This window comes from Carassius gibelio, chromosome A9, assembly GCF_023724105.1.
Source record: "Carassius gibelio isolate Cgi1373 ecotype wild population from Czech Republic chromosome A9, carGib1.2-hapl.c, whole genome shotgun sequence".
Lineage (NCBI taxonomy): Eukaryota > Metazoa > Chordata > Actinopteri > Cypriniformes > Cyprinidae > Carassius > Carassius gibelio.
Window position 1 is genome coordinate 29,687,038 of NC_068379.1, and position 12,045 is coordinate 29,699,082.

Here is a 12,045-nt window from a genome sequence, read left to right on the forward strand (position 1 = left end):
TATAAGAGACTTCTTTAAAAAATAAATCTTATCCACCCCATACTTTTAAACAGCATTGTATGGAGGTAAATGTTTGTTATGTTGTATTTGTTAATTTGGTGTTTACAAATGAAAATACTCATAATATTTCCTGGTGTTACTGTGAAAATCAGTGTAAGAGAAAATACCTACATATTAGAAAATTTTCATTTTCTATATTTTTTTCTAATCTACACATCTTCAAATTCCTATTGCTTAACGCTCAGCCATTTCAGAGAAAATACAATACATAAATACTGAAGTATTTATTGAATACTGTCAAAAGGTTTAAATATATAGAAATATTTTTTTTTTAATTTATTGGTCAGCTCTAATAAGGCTCAATCATAAGGTAAGAAGGATTTATTTTGTTGATCCATCTTGAATTATATTGATTTTGAAGTCTCTTCACACATTGTGATAAGAAAAGATTAATTTATTGATGGTGGGAAACGCATCCACATGAATTCAATGAAGGGGTCGATTGAATTTCCTCCCGCAGTGGAATGAAGGTCACCAGCCAGGAAATATAGAGGTGTCCCTTAGGGATGTGGGATATCTATAGCAGGAGGAGTGCTCGAGGCCAGACACTGGAAGATAGGTGATGGAGACAGTACATCAGAGATCAGTCTCAAGAGCAGCTAAGCTCAGGAAATTAGTTGGTGGGGAAAAATAGCTGTTCTCAAAGGAGCCGAGTAGGACTCTGAAACTCCTCAACATCAGCATTTTCCAGGCTACTTCATGCTGAAATGCAGACTGAGAAGCAGACAGCATTGAAGGTTCTGTCCTGCTGTTACAGTTGTTCAAAATATGACCTTTAAAATGGTCTATTACCGGGCGCTAAAGACAAGTGTTTCAAGATCACTGCTGTGTTAACAGGCTGAAAGTGTCTCCTTTAAGAGATCCGTGTAGTTGGTCTTTCATCCATTCTTTTCTTATTAATTCCACAGTTTGGAGTATCAGAGGATGAGCTGGGAGGCCCTGAAGAAGTCCATCAATGGTCTGATCAACAAAGTGAACATTTCCAACATTGCCAACATTATTCAAGAACTCCTGCAGGAGAATATTGTGAGGGGCAGGTAAAGACCACAGCGTGAACACACACACACACACACACACACACACCCGGAGCAGTGGGCAGCCATTTATGCTGCGGCGCCCGGGGAGCAGTTGGGGGTTCGATGCCTTGCTCAAGGCCACCTCAGTCGTGGTATTGAAAGTGGAGAGAGCTGTTCATGCACTCCCCCCACCCACAATTCCATCCGGCCCAAGACTAGAACTCACAACCCTTCGATTGGGAGTCCAACCCTCTAACCATTAGGCCATGACTTCCCCGGCCATGACTTCCCCAGAACAAAGAAAGACCTCCGCCCGAACAGGAAAGGCTACAGTATGGATATAAGAAAGTGGTTTAAAGATTCGTCGGTGAAAAAGACGACTTTGACCAACACCAACGTGTGTGGAGACGACTCTGGAGCTAATGAGATGGTAGGATTGGAGAATTTATTGTCTAATGAGACACAAGTTCACAGCGTAGACATAGCAGCGGGTCTAATTATGAATGGGCTTACTACTAGTGATGACGTGATTGCCATCGCTCTGGCTGTGACTGGGCAAAGCTGCAGGCCATTGATGATCTTGGAAATGAAGGACCGAATCAGATCATTGTACAGCGATATCCTGCTCGCTTGTATAATAATAAAAATCGCTCCTTTGTGTCTTCATGGTATCATACTCATGACTGGCTTGAATATAGTGTCAAAGCTGATGCAGCATTCTGCTTCCCATGTCGAGTGTTCAATAGTGCGCACGCCGTAGTAGAGACGTTGAGATCATACGGTGAAGTATTTTATTTGAATAATTGAACAAAACAAGACTATTGTGGTCTATTTTAGTTATAGCCTAATATGGGTTGTTGTTATGGTCTGTCTCAGATCATTAAAAAAAAGTGTGCCCCCCTATGAAAATTAAATGCCCCCCATTTGGTTTGTTCTGGCGATGGCCCTGTGCCCCTTCAAACAGAGCATTCAAGCCAGAGGGCTAAAATCAGGATATAAAAATGCCTTTTATTTCCAAATTTTAAATTTAAACATCATACTAACAATATAAGTACACCTCAGGAAACATTGTAATGGTACCTTTAAGTTTTATTTTTTAATTTCCACTAAAACTGTTCCTGCTTTAATCATTGCTACTGAAAGTGTTGAGTAAGATTCACTACCTCACTCATTTAACCTGCCAGGCCTCAATTTCTCATGTCTAGCAGCTAATTACCTTGATATGATCATAATGGATGGCTTCCTTCTCTTTAAATCCACCCAGGAGGGAACGCATGCTCTCAAAGCAGAGGCTGCAGTCCGTGCTCTGTCCGTGTGTAATTGAGGGTTTTGCTCTCTCACTTCTCATATTTAGCCACTGTCTTTACTGATGTTTAGGGATAAGCATTTTTTCTGAGGCTTCTGAGACAAAGTGCGCTAATTGAAAATCCATACACGCGGCCCTTTGGGTAGCATGAACAGCCATTATCACATTAAGCTCTTTTTATTTATAATGGCAAATACACAGCAAATTCTTCTTAATGGGTGATTGCTTCTGATTACATCTCGTTGGCACTGACTTAATTGAGGCGAAAAGTGTAATTGCAAATGAATGTTAGCTTTACATCAACAATATTCCTTTTGCAGATGTCTTCAAGTTGGATCCTAACTTCCTTGAGAACGAGGAGAAGTACAAAGCAATTAAACGGGGTGAGTTAATGACTCTTTTACTGTACGCATTCTCAGTTCTCCTTATTACTGCCTATTAGAAAAGATGCCCTCTGATGCACATCTCTGCTAGCACATTTGGATTTTAATTGTGTACTAATTGTACAATGGACTGGAGACAGCCATATGGTACAGGAAGCTTAAATGGTACCCCTTGATTGCAACAATTGGAGATGCTTGTCCTCTGATGCGGAGATGATTACTCCATTTACGGCTTGAGAAGCAAAGCTAATGCAATTGTTCAGCAGTGGAGAAAGTGACAGGATGTAGTTCTGACCTAAGATGTCAACAGGAGACCTGGGCAAAGACGAGAGTTTATTTGTGTTAACGCTTGTCACTTTTTCTTAAAGTCAAATCCAAATGAATCCCAAGTAGAGTGAAAGTTTTAATTGATAGAGACCTTTAAAGCTCTTTACAGTAATACTAGTTGTCTGCCACCCTCCCCCCATCTGTCTTTGCAAGCTCTCCACTACAAATGTGTAATAAAGACAAAAAAAGTGACGACTATCAGCATGGAGTCTGGTCCACATTACAGCTTTTTTCTTAAACCACTGAACCATTCAATTAGGACGAAGAAGGTTATTATTGTTAAATAATAATATTTTTTTATTTATTTGCAAACTTTACTGACCTATAAATGTGTGGTCAGTTTGAATGAAAGCTAAATAAAAATACGGTGATCAATAATATAATTTAATTCATATCTATAATGTAGATTGTCATCGAGAAAAGGAACAATTTGGTGCTATATTAAAATATAAAAAACTTTTAGTGTGATAATGATGACAGCAGTGCACAAAAAGTAGCTGTTCTGTACTCCACCCCAACGGAATCATGCTCTGGCCCAGTTGGGATGGCCAAATAAACTGCACCCGTGTGCAGTACTGAGCTTTCACACTAGTCAAACAAACCAGGCTTTGGGGGTCAAACGCTTGGGCACAGTTCAGATCACCTAGTGTGAGTACACCCTGAGTTCTTATGCGAGTGCCAGTGTTTGGGGACAATGCTTTGCATTAGTTCCGCTAGATAATCCTGATCATATGGTTTCTTGGGTTTTGAGCTGAGGAGAAACTGCATAAAACACCATGGCTGTCAGGAGACTGCCTGTTCCAGACTGTAGCACATTGTGTTTCAGGCATAAAAGGGATCATTACATTTTTTTTCTTCACTGAGGTCCACTAACAATGTTTCTTGCACTTAAAACAGTTGTAATGTAGTTTAAAGCCAGAAACATAAGGATGCAGATGCTTGGGCAATCTTTTTTTTTTTTTTTAATCACTATGTAGTATTTATTAGTTTTAGTACTTCAACTTAAACTAAATGAAGATGAGAAGTTTTGACAACTAGATGAAATATAACTTGTTTATCCTTATCTAGCAACTTATTTCAAGTAACAATTTTTTCTTTGGTTTTAGTTTAACATAAAGATATTTCTATATATTTTATTTTTCAAGTATTAAATTACTAAAGCCATTTATTATTTATGTGCAGCATTTCTCCGCATATATATAACATTTCATGGTATGACTCCATTGCACCAAACACATCGTCAGCCACTATACTGTTTTTAGATGTATTTGAATTTGTCACTTCTGTCAGATATCTCATTGATTATAATGTGAAGGTTCAAGAGCTTCCTGTCATTGAGGTCAGACAGTGTGAGCTCTGTGTCTCTCTGCTATCCTGTAGTTCTGTTTCTGTGATCAAATGGGCTTAGCTGTGTTAATTGCTTCATCGTAGAAGCCTGTGAATTAAAATAACTCTGCGGAGACCAAGTGCTCTTGACCTCTGGAGGGAGACAGATCATATGACACAAGCTTCAGCCGGTCTCTGTCCTGTTTAACTGTACTGAGTTTTTCTGCTTTTTATTTAGAACAAGAGAAAGTCACCATTATCGACCAGACGGAGGTGAACTTGGTTGTGTTCCGTCGAACGATTTACCTCTCCAAACCAGTCAAGGTGAGTGTGTGCATCATGTGATCCAAGGTTCTGTGTCGTGTTCCATGCGTCCGTCAGCAGAATGGGAGCAGCTCTAAAAGCCACCAGAAATAGCCTGTGCAAAGATCGTTTTGGATGAAACAGAAAAACAACCTAAATTTGAGATCCCATGTGTAGGGACAAGGCTGTTTTTCTTGTTTTTGAACTGAGAGGCCCCTGAGGGCCGCCACACACATATTGAATTAAGAACATTTCAGATTAGTTTTTTTTTTTTTATTGGATTTCACCGGCACAGAGCAGCAGAGTGCCGTCGTGGATCAGAAATTGCTGAAGTGAAGGACTTAAAAATTAGTTATCCTTTAATATCAAGAGAGTATGAAAGACGTTTAAACAATAATTCATGAGCTGATTGACGAGAGTAGGAGGAATGCAGGATGAGTCTATTTCCCTGGGCATCACAGAACCATTACTCAGTATGACTGTCCTTCTAGAGCTGGAGTTTTTCAGCTTTTCGATGAAATTTAATACATATCCTGGTAATCGTAATCTTTTTTTTTTTTTTATCACCAACACATTTAAAAAACATTTAATTAATGTTAACAAATTAACAACAACATTTAATTTCTTACATAAATTTGTATTATTATTTTGAATACTTTTAATATATTTTCCATTTTCATTGTAACTTCAAAGTTAAAATGAGGTTAAGGTAATTTTGTTTTATATATGTATATATATATAAATATATAAATATATATATATATATATATATATATATATATATATATATATATTATAGTGCCATTTTTGCTGCTATAGTTTAAATCATAGGTGCTGTTACAACATCTGACTTCACTCTCATAATGATGAGTCTTGATACTGGGAATGTTTGCAAAATTGTCTACACTGGACACAATAGTTTTCATGTCGTGCTGCAACAGCTAAAGACTGTCTACACTGGACGTGACAAAGACACGGTAGCATATGAGTTCAACTTTGCGTTAGCACTTCATAAATAGAACAAGGCATCAGTCGTGTCACATCGTGCCGCATCCAGTGTAGACAGCATCACTGATTATAATGGGTTCTATTGTCTTTTGTCATGTTGTGTTGTGCTGCTTGCATCCTGTATAGATGCCGTGTTCAGGAAACATATTGGTTTAATAAAAAGTGAATTAAAATAATCCCAGTGTGGCTTAATATTGTATCACCTGGAAAATCACTGTGAATCTAGCATGAATATTCATGCATCCCTAGCAGGCACCAGGTCACACTCCACTGTGTGTGTGTGTGTGTGTGTGTGTGTGTGTGTGTTTGTGCACTCACAGGCATCCTCACAGCTTCCCTTATCCACTTCTATTTACCTGAAGCTTTAAAAAGGCTTCTATTGTGGAGAATGTTTGAAAGCGAAAACTCTCAGCGCCTCAGGGCTGCTGAGCACTCGCACATTAAAGATGCAGCAGACGCTGATTCTGTATCAAAAACTTAGTGAAGCCAAAAGCAGGTTTTACATGCATACTAACTTTATTTCACCAGTTTTTCTTTATGTGCATGTACTGTGTATGTGATCACAGCTGTAGGGCAGCACATCTAACATCCAACGAGGCTTCATTCACACATTCAACTGCTGTTGTGTAACAAGCTTTTAAATATTTCACTAGTTGGGAGTTGAATAGCTTCCTTAAAGTCTTTAAACCTGCCTGCTGGCAGCTGGATTTGCCTCCTAAAACAAACCTGGCCTTTCACAGCGCTCTAGGGACAGCAGATGAAATTTAGCTCTGTAGCTAACTCTGGGGTAATACTTTATTGTCCATTGTCCCTGTTTAATAAAGAATAAATAAAATAAAAATACTGCAGCTCAGTGAGTGGTCGCCCGGTGCTGCTGTCCCTCTGTTAACTGCCCTGAGTGCAGAAAGAGGCACTTCAACGGTTCCTACTCTGCCTTAATACAAACTGTCTTGAGGATGGGATGAAACTGATTTGGCCCACAAATCCCCTGCCTGGAGGCGAGGCTTGTGTATGGACAAGAAAAAGTATGACCCAGTAGGAAATTAGATTAGCCAGACCTATTTTTCTGTTGAAATCAAGTGGAATGGTTTTGTGGCACAACCCTGTGATTCCCATTGTGAGGTTTTCTGTCTTTTTATATATAGAAGAAAAGAAATGACTGGAAGAGAGTGGTAAACCGGGTCTGTAAGTTTGGGCATTTTCACAATGTCATACACTACTGTTGAAAAATTGAGGCATTAAGATTGTTTTAATGTTTTAGAAAGAAGTGTCTTATTCTCACCATTTATTTAATAAATAACTCGGATATGAAAATAATAAATAACTCTGATATTGTACAATATTATTGCAATTGCAAAAAATAACTGTTTTAAATTTGAACATATATTTTAAAATGCAGTTTATTCCTGTTATGGCAAAGCTGAAACTTCAGCGTCATTACTCCAGTCTTCATTGTCAGAGATCATTCTAACATACTCATGTGCTACTGAAGAAACATTCTTATAAAGTTTTTTTTTCTTCTTCTTCTTCTTCTTTTCATATAACGTTCAAAAGCACAGCATTTATTTAAAAATAGAAATCTTTTGTAACATTACAAATATCTTTACTGTCAGTTTTGATCAATTTAATAAATGTTTTGATGAAGAACTTATACTTTTGAATAAAAATGTTACTGACCTCCAACGTTTTGAACAAACTTGTATGACCAGGAACATTTATTAAGATAGAAAACAAAACAAAACAGTTCCACAGAACAATGTCATACCATTTTGAAAGCACATGAAGGTGAGGGTTATGATTGTGTAGATTGATTCTGTGCTGCTGTGTACTGCAGTGTGGTGGTGTTGACTGACAGTTATATGGAGTTGTCCTGGTGGCTAACTGTGCACCATGGGATCTGTAGTGTCAAGTCTAGCCATCACGACCCTCTCTTTTTGGCTGCCCCTGCCCTTTAAAGTGGTCATGGCACAGCATTCAAACACTTAAGAAGTAGAGCACAGTGAACTTTTTTTAGAACAGAAACACGCATAGAGATTCTAGCTTGGTCAGACTTTTAGACCACATTTCCACTCCATAAACTAAAGTATTTAGTTTGACACCTGCTGTGTTGGTCTGTGTGTATGAGAGATTTGTATCTGTGGTCATCACATGACTGTTTGTCAGCAGATTGTGAAACTAACTGATAGATGCAGAATGTCTGAAAGAGATGTTTGCTTTAGTTTGCTTTGCACTGGCAGAGAGTAGAAAGACTTGACTAAACACTCCCTGTTTAATAAAAATGCCAGTGTTGAGTTAAACATAATTGGTATAGCACATACATGAATTTCTATTTGTTTTAAAGACCTCTTTCGTGATCGTTTTGACAGATTTGTACATCAAACCTTTACCTTTTATTAATTTTTCTTTTTTTATTTGATATCTTTTTCTCTCCTTTTTTGGGGGGGGTTGGGGGGACCCTGAGGATGTTCCTTGACTAATCCATACATCAGACTTTTTCCTTTATATGAATTGGTTTTTATTAGATTTTTTTTGTTTTTCATTTTATTTTTATTAGTTAGGAATCAGTTTCTTTAGTTGTCTTGATTCATTATAAGGAAATCTAGTTCTAGAAATCATCATGAGTCTTTTGCTTGTATTTAAGTCTTTACTTATTTAATTTTATATTTCATTTGATTTGAGTCATATGACTGATTCATACATCAAACCTTTTTTTATTTAATTTTGTTTATTTTTAATTTTATTAGTTTGAAAACCTATTTCTTGTTTCATTTTGACTGATTCTTAAATCAGACCTTTTATTTTGTTATTTTATTTTTATTTCATTTTATTTGTTAGACCCATTTCTAGTTATCTTGACTGACTCATTATACAGAAATGATCATAAAATCATACTTTTATCACTTTATTTATTGTCTATTTTTCACATTCAGACTTGAAATTCACAGCTCAGCTGTAATATAATATCTTTATCCATGCTGTTACAGCACTGTAAACATTGGCCCAAAACAGGCTTTGAAGCGAGAGAATCTTAGTCTGACCTTAAACCTTAGAAAGCCTCATTTTTCCTTATAGCGGACACATTTTGTAAAATCTTTTGGGTATTAGGACTGTATTATTATTCTGATCATGCTGTTCCCTTTGTTAACCTTCAACAGATGACGCCCTCTGGTGCTGTGATAGTTTTGCTTAATTTGAATGCAGTCTGGTTCATATTTAATACATTACATTTGATTTATTATGTGCTGCAGTTGCATTTAATATATTAAAATGATATGCATATCATGGGATCTGCTTAAACTCAATGTGTTATATTTCATTAGCACATTAGATGCAGAAGGTGACGTTTTCATGTTTTATTTTCACAGCTTGGACTTCGAAGAATGCGCCCACAAGTTGATAAAAATGGATTTCCCCGAGAGCCAGACAGTACGTAAATAATCGCTGCTGTTCTCTCTCAAATCCTGCAGGTCTGTGTTGCGTTCCGTGTCCCTGCACACAGCTGTTTATCGGAAGCTCTTAACTTCATCTAAATATTTGTTTTCAATCTCAGAGGTAATTTGTGCCTTTGTGGTCACTTGGGAAGCATTTGTCATCTTAATATCCTTGTTTTGCAGTTTCACAGTGGGGAAAAAAATGTCTGTTTTGGCTAATGGCAACTGGGTGTTCCCTCCTGTTTAACTGATCAAATGTCTTTCTCCAGAAATGGCCTGTTTGTGATTGTCACCCTGCTGTTTTATGAAACACAAGTTCAGTGCCAGCAGCTCATCAGTTTGATGGAAATGCCTGTATTTGTCAGCACTTGATCTGTTCTCTTCGAGTCTGTCCTTACATCGCTGGACTTGAATATTTACAATATCTAGCAATTTTTCCCAACAGTGTAAACCATCAATCAATCAATCAATCACCTTTATTTATATAGTGCTTTAAACAAAATACATTGCGCCAAAGCACTGAACAACATTCATTTGGAAAACAGTGTCTCAATAATGCAAAATGATAGTTAAAGGCAGTTCATCATTGAATTTAGTTATGTCATCTCTGTTCAGTTGAAATAGTGTCTGTTTTTATTTGCAATCAAGTCAATGATATCGCTGTAGATGAAGTGACCCCAACTAAGCAAGCCAGAGGCGACAGCGGCAAGGAACCGAAACTCCATCGGTGACAGAATGGAGAAAAAAACCTTGGGAGAAACCAGGCTCAGTTGGGGGGCCAGTTCTCCTCTGACCAGACGAAACCAGTAGTTCAATTCCAGGCTGCAGCAAAGTCAGATTGTGCAGAAGAATCATCTGTTTCCTGTGGTCTTGTCCTGGTGGTCCTCTGAGACAAGGTCTTTACAGGGGATCTGTATCTGGGGCTCTAGTTGTCCTGGTCTCCGCTGTCTTTCAGGGCAGTAGAGGTCCATAAAGAGCATAGACTGTTAGTTTCATTTAACAATCCCTTTTCTCTTCGCTATGAGCGTTGAGAACATAAGCAGATATATTTATAATAACAATACTAGTTATATTTATATTTTTTTAAGGATATTTTTAACTGAATAAGAGGCTGTTTTTTGTTGCAGGCTGAGATTGTTTTTCTATAGAAACAAAATAGATGGATGTGGTCGAGTGTTGCATTCGTGTCACATGTCTTTTGCAGTGTCACACGCACACTGAAAAAAATGATTATGGCCCCATTTAAATTAAGCGTAACTCAATTTTGCTAGTTTAATCCATTTAAATTTAGTTTTTGATTTTAATTAATAATTATTAGTTGGTTTTAAACAAATTATGATTATGATGGTATGATTCATTGAATTTACTTAAAAAAATTTACTTGGTAAGTGGTTGCAATCAATTTATTTTAGCTATATTTAATCAATTTTTTTAAGTAAATTAAATGAATAATTTTTTTTCAGTGTATTTCCCATCATGCACTGGGGCATGAATAATTAAAAATGTTAAACTTTTCACAATTTTCGAGTTGTATTTACACAGTTTTATGGTTGCTTTTGATGTTACTTTTAGTGACATTCATTTTTGTGACGCCTGAAGTTCATTTTCTACTCAAAATGACTAATTTATACTCAAACACTATTCACTGATTGTTACCGTCATTGTGTGTGGTGTACCATGTATTGTGGTCTCTGAGAAATGGTCAATATTAAGTTACATTACACACACTCTTGTTTGGGAGAGCAAAAATCGCTTGGATAAGAAAAATAAAGTTAGAGTTGAAAATATGGGATTTGCTTTATTTGTCTGAATATTATTGAAAGATACAATAGATAAAAAAATACTGGATTAAAATTAATTTTAATATGTAGAAATTAAACGATTAAATTGATTTGGTTGCACAATTATTTTGAGTAAATTCTACTCAAAATAGTTTAGCTAAAATTATGAATATAATTAATCTGAAACTACTGAAATAGATTAATAAACTCAATGTATAAAATATAAGTAAACTCAACTTATAAAATATAAGTTCACTCAACTTAAAAAATATATCTGGATTTAGATAAATTTATTTCGTGCAACCCCTTGACGTAATAAAATTAAGTAAATTCAACATTTTTTTCAGTGCATGATACAGGCTTCTAAACATTAGTGCTTACCGTATTTTTCAGACTATAAGTCGCACCTAAGTATAAGTCGCATCAGTCCAAAAATACGTCATGACGACGAAAAAAACATATATAAGTCGCACTGGACTATAAGTCGCATTTATTTAGAACCAAGAACCAAGAGAAAACATTACCGTCTACAGCCGCGAGAGGGCGTAGTTTTCAGTGAGCTATATATCAAATGTCATTGAATAGCTAATACAAATATTGAGATAGATGTGTGATTTTTTTTAGCTATGTTGCTCCTTCTGGGTTTTTTGGCTCTCAACCTGTTAATCACTCCATTTGACCTTTTACGAGAGATGTGGATTATAACTGGATTCAGTCCCCTGGGTCCACTCTGCCGCCTTTATTCCAAATATGGACTGTCTTGTTTAGCCTGTGTTGTACAGATTAATATGGATGTTGTGCCTGGAGTATATATCTAATGTCAACAAAAATGCATGGCAGGGCTCATCGTGTTTTTTCCATCTTTTGAAATGACTTCAACTGTATCAAATAAGATGGGATTGTAAAAATGTCCCGAATTAGAATAGTCCCCTCACCCTCACCACCACATCTGCTGTTTTTGGCCATTTGAGAAAAGAGCCAGTGAGGTGAAGAAGATGGAAACATAGTGTTTGCAGGCCTGAGGGAGATTGTGTAACGGGGTAGCATCCTACAAATGTCTTCTTTATTGCATCGCTTCAGTCCTCTGCACAGGCTCAGGAGCGG

At 36.8% G+C, this 12,045-nt stretch overlaps 1 pseudogene; it reads left to right on the forward strand.

Moving 5' to 3' along the window:
* Positions 1 to 12,045, forward strand: part of LOC128020189 (pre-mRNA-splicing factor CWC22 homolog) — a 38,218-nt pseudogene that overhangs the window by 12,289 nt on the left and 13,884 nt on the right.